The 14,405-nt window shown below is 40.6% G+C and overlaps 1 protein-coding gene across 1 annotated transcript in view; it reads left to right on the top strand.

The window, feature by feature from the left end:
* LOC102936122 (gap junction beta-6 protein) overlaps window positions 1–14,405 on the top strand; it is a 69,586-nt gene that overhangs the window by 28,618 nt on the left and 26,563 nt on the right. The window lies entirely within an intron of this gene.

The following is a 14,405-nucleotide window of genomic DNA, read 5'->3' as shown; positions in this document are numbered from 1 at the left end:
ACAATTTAGCTTCTTTAGTGTAGTGATAGCTGAAGCAATAGAAGTCACTGGCCAGTATGGTAAGTCCTGAGCAGAAGATAAGCGATGGGTTTTCCTGGGGACTGATTACAAATGCAGGAGCTTGTGGATTGATTGGTTACAGCTGTGTGTGTGAGAGACCAAAAGCAATGAGAAAACCAAAATAACGATACATGCAGCTAACAAGAGAGGAAGTTGTCAGAGTGGTCCTGAGAGGGAGCAAAAAACATAGTTCCTTGGAGCACAGGACTGGCTGTAGAGGCGGGTTTGGAAGTTGTGAGCAACAAAACTACCTGGTGTTGTTTGTTCCTACTGTGTTCAAGGAAACAGGACTTTGTGTACAGCCTTTTTAAGTAAGTCGGATTCCACCAATCTCTCCTCCTAACAAAAGGCCAATAGAATATTACATAATTATTAGTTATCTTTTGTATAAAGCCAACAGTGCATTAGGCACCCTCCTGAAAGACAAGAAGACAAAATCTCTTCCTTTAAGAACTTACAGTCTGATGCCAATACAAGAAAGGGAGCGGAAGTTTGACTGCATTGTGAAGTTTAGCTCATACCTTGTTAATACTGCTCCATTTTTGTTTGGATTGTAAGATAACAAAGAGAGTGGGCAGAGGAGACAGGTTCAGGCCCAGCAAATTTAGCAAAAAACTGTATTTAATAATGTTGGAATGTGAAGGATGCAGCTTTTGAAAAACCACGACTCTTCTGCCTAAGAGGGACATGTAAGTAGCCCCCTGCAAACATTCTTGAGAGCAAAACCTGCCCAATTTACTTTCTGCTTATTTGTCCTCCTGGTCTTCCATGTCTCCAGTCTCTTCTTCTGAAAATGGAGCCTCAGAAGTTTTCATGGAGTTCTTCTCTGACTGTTTTCTTGCAGCCATTGGGTTAAGCATTATACTCACATCAGTATATGGGCAGGAGTTTCTAAGGAGAGCTTTCAGAGTAACAGCTTGATGATCACTTTAGATAAGCTATTACCAGCAGGAGAGTGGGGTGGGAGGAGGTATTGTTTCATGGTGTCTGTGTATATAATGTCTTCTGCAATTTCCACAGTATGCATCCGATGAAGTGAGCTGTAGCTCACGAAAGCTCATGCTCAAATAAATTGGTTAGTCTCTAAGGTGCCACAAGTCCTCCTTTTCTTTCTAAGGAGAGCATTTCACTCATCCCACATTCCAAAAAATTTCTTTAAACTTTCTGAATCCCATTTTCCTCAGGCAAAATTGCAGTTTTCTTTCTTTACAATGCTTTGAAAGCACAGCAGTGGGAGAGCAGGTATGTTATTACTGACACTCCCTTTCAACTGACATTTTTGCCTTTGTTCAGCAGATGCTAATGAATGCTGAATTTTTAAAGAGGAAACTTACTGTTTCCATCCTGTTAAATCTCTCTGCAGTGTTTTGCAAAGGGAAGAATCTCTCTCTCCCTCCCCCACACCTTCCCATCACCATAGTGCGTGAGCTTCCACATTTATAAAATTAATACCTAGAAAAACCGGAATACAGATTATCCTTGCTCCGCAGTGCATGCAAAATGCTATTGTCTTTTTAGTCATAGAACAATGACACTGATAAAGGAGATACATTCAAATTTGGCATTTCCTCTAAGGAAGCCATTGCCTGCTCTGACAACAAATCTATTCAATACAGTAACATGACAAAGAGCATTGTCCATCCATGGAGGAAGAGTATATTATAGTGCTAAAAAAGAAGATAATATTTTCTCCTATACCTTTTCTTATGTTCACATGTGGCTATATACTCCATTAGGCCAACCAGCTGCAATTTAACTAAGAAAAAAATATATAAAAATTTCAGAGTTCACCTAGCTGCCTGATGGTTCCATTCTAAATGGTAAGCACAGAGTTAAACTGAGAGCCATAGGTGTTCTGAAAGTTTCAGTACATCTGTGTGATTATCTGAACCAGTTTCAAATGTGTCCATCAGCCGGGTGTCCCTGCAATCTGGGAAGAATGGTATCCATGCTTAGCTCTTACATAGTACTTTTGAGCCATAGGTCTCAAAGCATTCTATAAAAGGAAGCAAGTACCATCGCACCCATTTTTAGAGATGAGGAAGCTGAGCCACAGTTACTTGCCTATGACCACGTAAAAGTTTGGTGGCAGAGCTAACCCTAGCACCCACATCTCCAGACTCCCAGTCTAGTGCTGTATCCTCAGAACCATGCTGCAGTTTTAGCAGCTTAATAAAATATTCTATCATTGCCATTTTTGCAACCCATATTCTGTATCTGTCATGGGACTCAGGCAGTGTCCCAACTCTTGTTCTCCCAGTTTTACAGCCCTTTCTATTACACTTTTTCCTCCTGATTTAAAAAAAATATTTTGTGTGAATAGTGCTAAGTTGGCAGCCCAAACCTAACACAGACTCTGAACCTTTAGTTTCCCCCATCACTAGCTGCCCTCCTGCATGACCTCTTCAGCTGTACTAGTGACCTGTCTGTGGTTCCACTTCACTGATGTATAATAAAGATCACACAGGACATACAATGGGAGTAGCTCATACTTGGCATGCCTCACTGTTTTTATTATGACTCCTCCCACTCATCTGCACTGTTGTGATATATAAACAGTCTGTTTAGAAAATTAGATAGTTTTCTTGACTTCCCCATTTCATCATATGTTCTAGGGACAAGGGTGCTGTAGCCTGAACCTGGAAAAATGGATCTGTACTTTTCAGAGTTATTTTACGAGGGAAAACTTCTCTGAAAAAATGAATTAGTAATAAGAAAGGCACATTCTGGGCTATATATTGCAATATTTTTTCTCTTTACATATCTTTTCTATACTGTACTTTTCACAAAAGTGCTTTTTTCCCCCTTAAAGTTTCCATGATGTTTCTGTGAATAGAAGTTGGCAGCACAATGTGTATATGCTGGAAATAGCTCATGATAAAAATTTGGCACGTTACAAAGTCTTGCAGTTGATGTAAAACTGGGGAATCAAAAAATCTAGTGTCATAATTAGTGGTAACTAATTTTAACAAATGCTTCACAAAAACAAATAAAAAAATATGATCCTTGCCCTGAAAAGTGCACTGTCTAGATTTGACATAATACCACAAAGGGCATAAATAGACATGGGGTGATGTGGAGAAGGAAGCGCAAGGGCAAGAGTGACAGTAATAAGACTATGTGGTAGCTCACATCTTCAAGCATGTACACATCTTCAAGGTTTTGGTCATTGTTTTCTTTGGGGGTCGTTATCATTCCCTCCAGTGAGATGCCAAAAGTGAAATTAATGTGCAATTTTTGTTCCTTGAAAAAATAGATAGTAAAGAAAAAACTATTGCACCATTTTGGAATCTTGGCAGTCCGTAAGAGTAGAACTAGAACACAGAACTCAAACTGAGCATTACAGGAAAGCTGGGAACTGATACGGGACAGTTTCTTTGCTCTTTGTCCTGAAAAAGATAAGAGTAAGCAACAAGTTAAACACTGGTAAATATTTGTTTTAGTTAATGAGAAAAAGTGGGATCTCAGCTAGATTTTCTATTCTTGACTGCTAGATCCAATTTCTGACAGGGAGATTACTGGCTACTCTGTCTTGTGCTCACTTAGTCAAAGAGCTTAGTGGAGATTTCATATATTAGGACAGTTGTAACTTTGGTTAATGCACCATGAAGTCACCATGACTCAGGTTAGGTGGCTTTCCATAGTTAGGGCTCGATTCTGGAAATACTTCTGTACGTAAATACATTTACTTATGCCAGTAGTCTCGGTGGCTGCTCACTTAAGTCTACATGATTTTGCAGGATCAGGCCCTCAGGTATTAAGGGGAAGATACCCAGCTGGTATATATTGTACCAGAGCCCCATTTGAAGTCAAAGGAGATATGACAATTGATGCCAGCTGAGGATCTGTCTCTTAGTCTTTTGTTTTTTCCTTATCTGTCCTCCAGGAAGTTGGGGAAGTTAGAAGTGATCACAGAGTTAGTCCCCCACCTACTCCCTGTAATAGTTAAGGTTATTTTGTTGTGAATAATTATACTTTCAGCAGTAAACATGGACTCAGGGTTAATAAGTCAGAGACCAATGAAAATATTCAATACATCTCACCATAATCATCTTTTTCTGATCTTTTGTGACTGTAACATACTGGTGGTCACAGTTCAGGGCAGTTGCATCTGTATTCTCCTTCCATGGTCCATAGAGGGCACCCATTCTAGACTCCCAGCTCCTCAGCCATTGCCTCTTTTGGGCAGACCTGTGTCTTTCTGCCTCCTGGCCAGGGTCTTTCCAGGTTGTGTGGTTCCCTGCTTACACTGTGGTACCTCCTGCAAGCCAGACTGCCTCAAGTAGCCAGCACCTGGACTTGGCTTTCTCTCCCAAGGGTATTAATAGCATAATTGCCTGCAGTTACCACACAGCTCTTTCTAAGCAAGCACATTTATTCTTAAGGTGAAAGTGTTACAGAGAAACATATTAAAAACAATAAAAGAACCTACACCCATGCTAAAAAGCTTATCAGAGATCACCCAACTCCAACCTCAGGCTCTGGTAGGTGTTAGTTCTTCAAAACCCACAGTTGTGTTTTCTCTGTGGTTACAAGTTCATAACTGTCTCAGATTCAGAGCCAGAACTCCCATGAATATCTCAGTCCTTCCTTTATACAGCTTGAGCCTTTGAGCTTGGCCTCATCTAACAGGTGATCAGCAGACAATGGCCCACTCTTCAGCATGTAGCTCCAAAAGGTTGGGTTTTTATATAACCAGAGGTAGGGAATTTGCATTCACCTCCGCGTAGATATTCCCCAGGAAAATCACTTAACACTTTTTGTTCCAAAAGTCTATTCTTGTGTGGCACATTGTTCAGCACATTTGAACCCCCCTGGTCTCACCCCTGTACATCTCCCCCCTTAGAGGTTACATATAATAATACATAAATCATTCATTTTATACAATGCACCCCAAAGATCTTTAAATGTACTTCATTAAGGTCTCCCAATGATATGATAGGAAATTGCCTTATCCGTCTAGTCTGGTGATAGCTGCCATAGCTGGTCTGATCAAAAGTCTTTCATTTATAAAAAAAAAATAAAAAATAAGCAAGTTGGATAAAGAACAGCAGGCTGTATAACAATGTGATATCTAGAAATAGCCATAGAAGAAGGGAGTAAACATTCTCTAGCAGCTACATTCTCCTAAGCTTAGCTCCTCAAAGGTATTTAGCTGCCATTCCCATTGAAATCAATAGGAGCCTAAATATATTTGAGGACCCGAGCCTAAGTTAATCAAGACACAATTAGGACTAATTTGGATTCCACACTCCTGGGTTTCATAAATCCATGCGCAAATTACAACTCTAGGACTTGATCCAGCAACGGTTTAAGAGTTAACAATCAGTCTATTCTTTGTATAGCATCTGTCCTGCAGACTATAGCTCATGAGCACAGTGACAAGCATTTAATAATATGCTCCCTGCAGATGGAGAAAAATAGTAGACCTTGGAAGAAAGATCTGCTTTTAATAGAGTGCTTAGATACTATGCTGGTGAGTGCTATAAAATCTAAGATAGCAATTGGGTTGGAGCTCTGAATAGGAGATGTCTGGAATTAAGATGCAGCAATTGTTCTGTTAAACTTGACCATTGGAAAATGGCTCTCATACCTAACATGGCTTTTGTTTCATATCTTAAGATGGCTTAATTTATTTTAAACTAATTTGTTTTCTTTTTTTACATGTGATCAAGTCTAAAGCAGTCATTTTTCTCCCTCCACAGAATGGAGCCTAATCACAGCAACACAAACAGATGTTCAAAATAAAGCTATAAATAGTTTTGCTAACTCACAAAGCTAAGCATTCACTTCAGTTATGAAAAAGCTGATGGTAAATGCACCTGACTGAACTAGTGAAGGCAACAGATAGCCTATCTGAATAGAAAGTGTGTGTCCTTGATCAAACTCCTCTACCAGAGCTGTCTTATTTTTAGCAGATAGAAATGTTTAAAGTTCTTAGGCCAAATTCTGCTCTGGTTTACATCAAGGTAAATGTAGCATAACTACATGGACATTGAGTTACTCCAGGTTTAACCCACTGTAAGTGAGAGGAGTATTTGGCCCTTTGACTCTGTGTGAAGTACAGTTTTTATCCTTATTTTGTTATTATAACGTTTGTTTCTTTTAAAAGTGCTCTTGTATGCGAGTCACTAGTTATGGGCCTGATCCCACAACCCTTATTTGCACTAGTCAGGACTATGCACGTGTGGAAGGGTTGTATGATCAGGTCCTGTGACTGTTAATACAAAGTAACGTTTTCTTTTTAGTTCTGTGGTCTCCATGATCCCGACGACAGCAAAATACCTTTAAGTGCTGTGGTGGACAATGAAGCAAACATACTTAAACTAATATTTAACCTGGAAGGCTTAAATTGCAAAGAAAAAAAAATCCTTCCATTTCAATAGAATACAGCAATGTATTCCAAATGGGGGGTACTGAATCACTCCTGGAGAGATTCAGAGTGGGTATTTCCCAGCACTGATTACCTGGAAAAGTTTCAGATAATAAACATACTCTGGTGACATTTGAAGATTGTCTAGTGCAGTGGTTCTCAACCAGGGGTCCGGGGCCCTCTGGGAGGCCGCGAGCAGGTTTCAGGGGGGCCGCCAAGCAGGGCCAGCCTTAGACAGGCTGAACCCTGGGGCCCTGAGCAACTTAGCTTTGTGGAAGCCCCTGTGATATGGGGCCCCAGGCAATTGCCCTGCTTGCTACCCGCTAACGTTGGCCCTGGCTTTTATATGCAGAAAACCCATTGTTGTGGCCCAGGTGGGCCGTGGAGTTTTTATAGCATGTTGGGGGGGCATCAGAAAGAAAAAGGTTGAGAACCCCTGGTATAATGCACATGCACAGGAGGAATCAGGCTTCCCCAGTTACAGCTTAGCTTTGAAAGGATTAGATTTTTATTGGTAAATGTCAATAAACATGGATTTCACTGTACACGCACAAACTGACAAAAAATGTTTCATTGATAATTATTGAAATTTACAGACAGGCAAAGTCAGAAAAATGCTGCTAGAGAATGTAGTGTTTGATTTAAGGCTGTTTAGTTTGCATAGTTTGACATGTAACATTGACAATGTGCATGTTAGAGGTTATAAAGCTTTCACTTTTGAATCTCAGCGTCTCCTGTCATTAAATAATTGTCTGACCCCCCCCCTCACAGTTTCCTACAACTGTGAACATTTAAATTGAGAAAAATAGAAATAAAAATGCTTAAAACCCATAATTTTGCACAACTGTGAAAATGTAAATAGATAAAAATAAAGCTTAAAAATAAACATTGATAGTATTTGTCAAAAATAAATGAAATAAAAATCTAATTCTGTCAGGCTTATTTATATTGTTAATAATAACATTTGTAGCATTTGGCATTTTCAAACTGTTGTGTAAGTTAATTAACAATTAGCATGTTACGCAGAGTTCAATACTCTCACAGTACCCCTCTGAGGTAGGCAAGTATTATTATTTTAATTCTCAAATCTCTGCTTTTCCTCCTAAGACAAGACTTAGCGAGTGAAAACAAGGAGATTCCCCACGTTAAATTTTTGTAGTTTGAACAATATCAATAATGGGGTTTTAGAAAGCTATGGGACTATTCTCCCTTTAATACATGGGTTTCCAGTTTTAAGCCTCAAAACATGAATTATCACCCAGTCGTGATACTTTGTGATGCTTTGGCAGAAAAGCTCTAAATATTGTAAAACTCCATAAAAATTATGAGACACTCTTATTTAAAAAAAACTGCTCAACTCTTAAAATATCCCAAAGCTAAGGACAAACCTCTTTGAAAGAGCTTTCTTGAATGAGTTGTGTTTAGAGATTGGTAATTTGGAAGGTAGGTTATCTGCACAACCGAGGTGTCTATTGATAAGATCCCAAGAAAAACCTAGGACTGGAGAAAGAAAAGCTGATAGTGCTACAGTTGTCATCGAGGATTGAAAAGTGACAGGGAACTAGACACTACTTTTCCACCTGTAAGGAACAGGTTTTTTAAATCTTCATAATCATTCCCTAACAACCAAAATCTACCATGTACTCACAGAGAACAACTGATCCTGAGCCATTGCAGTCAGTGGAACTTTTCCCTTTGACTTCAATCAGTATTATTAGTGTTTTTGAAATGTATCTGTATTTCACTAGATCAGTGATACTCAGGCTGAGAGTCATGAGCCGCAAGTGGCCCTTTAATGTCTCTCATGCAGCTCTTTGCAGCACATGATATTAAAGTTATTAACTAATCAGGTTGCTTTTACTGTTATTAACCAATTAAGGTATCAACTTGCACTAAGTTATTAACCTATTTGCTGTGAGAATAATATATAAAATGAAATATTTCCCCATCATACTGTTTGAATATGAATATATAGTACTATAGTAAATGAAATAACGAATTCACACTACTGTGGCTCTTTTGGGTAATGTTGATCACTAATTTGGCTCCTGAACCGCTGATGTCTGAGTATCACTGCACTAGATCCTTGTTCAATGGATGCAGATTCAAGCCCATAATGAGTGATACTTATGAGGGTCTCTACAATGTTAAATTTTCCAAGGACACTGTTCTGATGTATTATAGCTGTAACTAGGTTTTACAGTTTAAGATGATGGACTATAGGTTGATTTTTTTTTTCATTTCTTTACTAGCCATATTGTCTGATTCAGGCCTATTGGAAGTGTGTGGGGAAAATGCATTGAAGTGCCTGACATTTACTCTTCTGATACAGGCACAGAATACCAGTTAAGCACTGGAGGGTTCAACTCAGTAAATAAGATCTACATATGGCCACAGCCATTGTCTGCTGGCAAGCACCACCATTAGATCACTGTGATGGTGTGATGCTCCTCGGGGTACCTAGGACTGAGAATCACCTTGTGTATCCCCCCCCCCCTTTGTTTCCAGCGAGAAGGAGAATTATTTGTACTTAGCTGGGTGTTAGCTCCCTGACATCACCAGCCTGTCAGCCACCCAACAATCTCCTCTGAGCTATGCCAGCCCTTACTTTGCCTTGCAGGTTAACAACAGGTGTACCCCAGCACCTGAGCCCCTTTGAAATGTCCCCCTGTAGAGTCCAGCTCCTTATCGACTGAACACTCACAGTAATAACAGGTCTACTATCCACAAAGGAACAATGTACAATGATTCAGCTCAGGATCAGCACCTTGTATAATACCACAGCACTGAGATATATTTATAGTGAAAATAGCAATACGTTTATTATCAAAGATTCAAGATATAGTGAGAAGGGATAATAGAAACAGAAGGGTTACATATAAAATAAGTTTAGTCTCTAGAAATGATTATGATTTTAACAGATTAACCTTCTATCTAAAGAAGTTTATCTCACCCAAATGTCCTTTGTAGAGTTTCCAACCAGGACAAGTTCCGATCTCGTTTTTCATCAGTGTAATCACACTGGTCAATTACTTCCTAGCTGCAGGATAAATGGGTATCTCCTTGCCTTCTCCTTCCCCAAAGTTCATTGTCTGTACCTCAGAGTCAGATAACCTCCCGGAGCTTATTCTCCAGTGTGCTGCCTCCCTGTTGATTTCACATCCCCCTGTTCACTTTATATGTAAATAGCTTATAATGCTTGATTGCATGCAGACTGAGAAAGACAGGTAAATAAACATCTTTTGTCTGTCAGAAGCCTGTTTATCAGCTCTGCCTTGATACAGACTTTATGATCATATTTTCACTTCATACGTAACTCCTTACATAGTATCTGTACGTACATTTCACAACCATGTTAATGACCAGTGTGACCCTGGCTTTTATTGAAGACCGCCCATGATATTTTTTGGGGAAGCAGAATGTACGTATCAGAATATTCTGGTAAGCCCATTGCCAGCTGGCATTGAGTGGTTTGTGGGCCACAAATGGGGTTTGGGACTGGAAGTGGAGGTCCTCCCTTAGATGTGCAGCCAGGGCCATTTCTAGGAGCTGTCAAAGAGGGCTGTCGCCCTGGGTGCCAACTTCCAGCTGGGTCCTGAACTGCTCTGCTGCTTGGCATTTATGTTGCTCAGCTCCCGGCTAGGGCCACTTTTGTGTTCAGCAGCTGGAATATTGGCACTAGAACTTGGCATTCTCTTTGGAAATGGATTCAGTAGAACCTCTACTGCACCTTTTTAAGCTCTTTTCCCCCTTCACATATATCGAATGATATGTCATGGATAAACCCATGGCACAGGCTTGTCCAGAAATGTGGGTACAACCGATTGCTATATAGCATGATTCCCAGCTGGATTCTGTCACTAATGGTAGACAACCCTTCATTTTAGTTCCAAGAGGTCCCACTATGCACTATGCTCACACTAAAGGGAATGGGACTCCTCCTTTACATAGGGTCCTAGGCCTAGCTCCTCAGAGGTATTTAGGCATGTAACTCCCATTGATTTCAATGGAGTTAGGTACTTAATTACCTTTTGAACATCTGGATTCTAAATCTTTTATACAACAATGACATCATTTCAAGAGGTGTCCAAACATCACACTTAATTTTGATCAAGACTTCTCCCTTGAACTTAGGCCAGTACACAATTGAGTATTAGGTCACTAGCACTGAGTATGCTGGTTTAGATCCTCATCTCATGCAAATCAAAGCTCCATTGAACTCAATGGAACCATGCCAATTTAAATTAGGTAAGGGTCTGGCCTATTACATTTTTATATTAATAAAAAACCTCTGGCCCCTAAGTAAGTTGAGGTAAAAATTGTCATTTCTTCCTTCCTGGTATTTGTTTATGCTAAAACAACATACCTTCAGGTTTAATTAATTTCTTAAAATTAAATTAACATGTTTGGATCCAGTTCAAACATCTTCATTGTCCCAGAGCAAACTAACCTTCTAGCTTGTTGTATTTTTAAAGCTTGCATTCAAAACCTTGCTTGCATTCTTATAAGGGAAATTCATTAATATGCAAAACAGAAGAGTCATACTTCACTTTTCATAGAACTTCATTAACAGGAAATAAAGGTAGAACATTGCCTGATTGCAGCATAGTTCAATTCGGTAATATTGTTATAACAATCCGGGAACACATGCAACTATAAGGACCTATCTGCATTGACAAAGCTATTGGATTGATGGATCATGTTTTAGATCATTGACTCCAACCTTGATATAAAATGAGTTGGTCTTACCTTAATCATGTTCAGAGTTGAAACACAATTTGTTAATATGAGTATAATGCAGTATGAACCTATCTACATTGGCAAGATCAACTGTTATAACACGTTATCTAGTAACAGGCTCCCTGATTTAGCAGTTTTTATTCTACCTTTCTATGGCATCATCTATATTAGGAATATTTGCACTAGTATAATTAAATTGATTTAATTATACTAGAGAAAACCATTAATATAGAGCAGTGGTTCCCAAACTTGTTCCGCTGCTTGTGCAGGGAAAGCCCCTGGCAGGCCAGGCCGGTTTTTTTACCTGCCGCGTCTGCAGGTTCGGCCAATCGCGGCTCCCGGTGGCCACGGTTCACTGCCCCAGGCCAATGGGAGCCGCTGGAAGCAGCGGCCAGTACATCCCTCGGCCCGTGCTGCTTCCAGCAGCTCCCATTGGCCTGGAGCAGCGAACTGCGGCCACTGGGAGCCACGATCGGCTGAGCCTGCGGACGTGGCAGGTAAACAAACCGGCCCGGCCCGCCAGGGGCTTTCCCTGCACTAGCGGTGGAACAAGTTTGGGAACCACTGATATAGAGGCATTACAGTGGTGTGAAGTGGGGCTTATACCTAAAAAAAAAAAAAAAAAAAGCTCTATTTAGCTCGAAAGCTTATCTCTGTCACCAACAGAAGTTAGTCCAATAAAAGATATTACCTCACCCACCTTGTCTCTCACAGATTTATGTGGTAGTTTAGGAAATAAATCTATAAGGCCTTAGATGAGAGGTTCCCACACTGTGATCCATGTACCATGCTAGTCTCTGGAGCCTGGGGAGGAGAAGTTGAAATGAACAACTAAAGTGGTCTGTGTCATTAACATGTTCAAAAAACATCAAAACACCTATTGCACTCAATAGAGCTAGCAGGCCATAAATACTTTCCCAGTGTTTCTTATCCGTGGGAGCAATTGCTGTTGTTGCCTATAACAGGGATGTTATGTGAATGTGAAGGGAGCTTGTCAACACAGTCAAGCCTAGAAGAGGAGGTGTCAACAAAGCAATCTGTATTGAGAACCCCTGTGTTAGATGTAACAGTGCAGTAATGGTTGGCAAATGGTGACTTCTTAATGGCAACCACTATGTAAATGGTACAATATCAAACTGGGAGAAGAAATCAAGTCCTGTCCAGCAGTGGCTAGTTCTAGAACCAGCGTTAATCACTATTTTCATTAGTATCTTGGAGAATGGAGTGAAGAATATGGGCCCCAATCTTGTTCCCACAAAAGTCTATGGAAATTTACCTTCAATGAGTGCAGGATCAAGCCTTATACCTGTGAACACTACTGAAGTGAGAGGGATTGCAAAGGACAGGACTAACATATGATCCCAATAAATTGAAGAAATGGGCTGAAAGCAATAATGTGAGGTTCCATAAAGAGAAATGCAAAGTGCTACACATAGGCATGAATATTATGCAACACGTGAGAATGGGGAAATACTGTCAAGGCAGAGCCTGACTAAGGGAAAGAGACTGGGTGTTAGAATGGATGACAAACGACAGGGTGGAGTCAGTACACTCATGCTGTCACAGACAGGCAGCTGGCATAATAGGTTATATTAATTAGGTGTAAACAGGTTCATTATTCTGCTTACTCACCGTCGGAGAGGCCTCCATTACAGAACTGGATTCAGGTTCGGGCCCCACATTTTTGAAAAAGAGAGACAAATTGGAGAGAATTCAGAGGAGAAAAAAAGAATTATAAAAGTTTTGGCAAAAATGAGGCCTATGCGTGGAATTTGCAAAAGTGCCTAAGTGACTTAGGAGCACAAGTCCCACCAGCTTTCAGTGGGACTTGTTCTCCTAAATCACTTTGGAAAGATTTAGGAAATCCTGATTTAGGAAAGACTAAGACAGGACATGCTCAGTGTAAGGGAAATTAAGACAGCAGGGAGGGAAGATTACTGTTTATGTATACAAAAAGGGATATTCTAAAAGGGACAGGGACCATGTATTGTCATTAGCTAATGAGGATGGGAAACAATGGTATGTTTGCAGACTGTGAGGAAGGAGCCAGATGAAAGGGAATTGGTGAAGATGTGGGAGGCAGATGAGGGGAAGATGAGGAGTTGGGGCTGCGTAGCAGGTGGAGGAGTTCTTCCAAATCAGAAGCTGTTGTGGAATAGAGTTGATGAAGGAATGAATGAGAGGAAGGGGGAGATGAAAGCACAGTGCAGCTAGTCAATTTTCTCTTAAAAAAAAAAATTAAGATCCTGGGCAGAAAGAGACCACTAGGGGAAGTGGCTTAAAGAGACTCAAAGATGAAGGAGAGGCAACTGGGAATGAAGCCACACACCCTAAAAGAGCTCCAGGGGTCACAGAAGACAGCCACCAGCCTACTTTCTGAGCAATATAGGTCTCTGTGTAACAATAGACTTGCACTACAGGAAGTCCCAATGCCTCTTGGACTTTCTCCAGAGTGGCTCAGCAACATGGTGCAAGAGGAGACTATAAAGTATGAACCAGGATTGTTGGAACAATAGGACCATAAAAGGGACATGTCCACACTAGGAGAAATGATGTGGTTTTTACACAGACATAGCTAGTGATTGCCAGCACATTGTAGAATAATAGTGCAGACAGGACAAGATGTTTGTGTTTATCTTGGTGCAGCTGGTTGAGGTGAGCCATAGAACAGAGCCTAGAATTCATCTTGACCAGCTACATAGAGGACAGACTTTACAACATGTTAAGTATCTCGTTGTAACAACATACATTTATTTACAGTTTAGATATGGCTTAAGAGAGTGGAGAAGAAAAGGAGTTCAAGTGGAGAAGAGAAAGAGGGTTGAGCTGTAACAGAGGCTATGGACTCAGCAGAGGAGAGGGAGAGTAGTGAGAAAGGGAGGAGGGTGGAGAGAATCAGGGTGGTCAGAGATGTTGTGACTTGGAGATCCCAAAAGTAGGAGATGAGACGGGGGTGGGAGGAAGGTGGAAGAGGAGAGTAGTAACACAGCAGGAGATAAGGAATGGTCAAAGAGTGGAAATTCACTGAGGGAAGGGTCATCCAGAGAGCATTTTGGGGTGTGAATGAAAGGTCAGAAGCCCAAGCATTGACTTGGATGGGGAGCTGTTTCAGAGCTGCAGGTTGAATGGGTAAGTTAGGGAGAAAAACTGACAGGCGGCAGGGTTGGAGGGATCTTTAACATGGGAGCTGAAATCCCAAAGAATGAGAGTGGAGCACATGAAGGAAAGGAAG

This window comes from Chelonia mydas, chromosome 1 (genome assembly GCF_015237465.2).
Source record: "Chelonia mydas isolate rCheMyd1 chromosome 1, rCheMyd1.pri.v2, whole genome shotgun sequence".
Classification (NCBI taxonomy): domain Eukaryota; kingdom Metazoa; phylum Chordata; order Testudines; family Cheloniidae; genus Chelonia; species Chelonia mydas.
The sequence above is the reverse complement of the archived record's forward strand: the minus strand, read 5'-3'. Positions and strand labels throughout refer to the sequence as shown.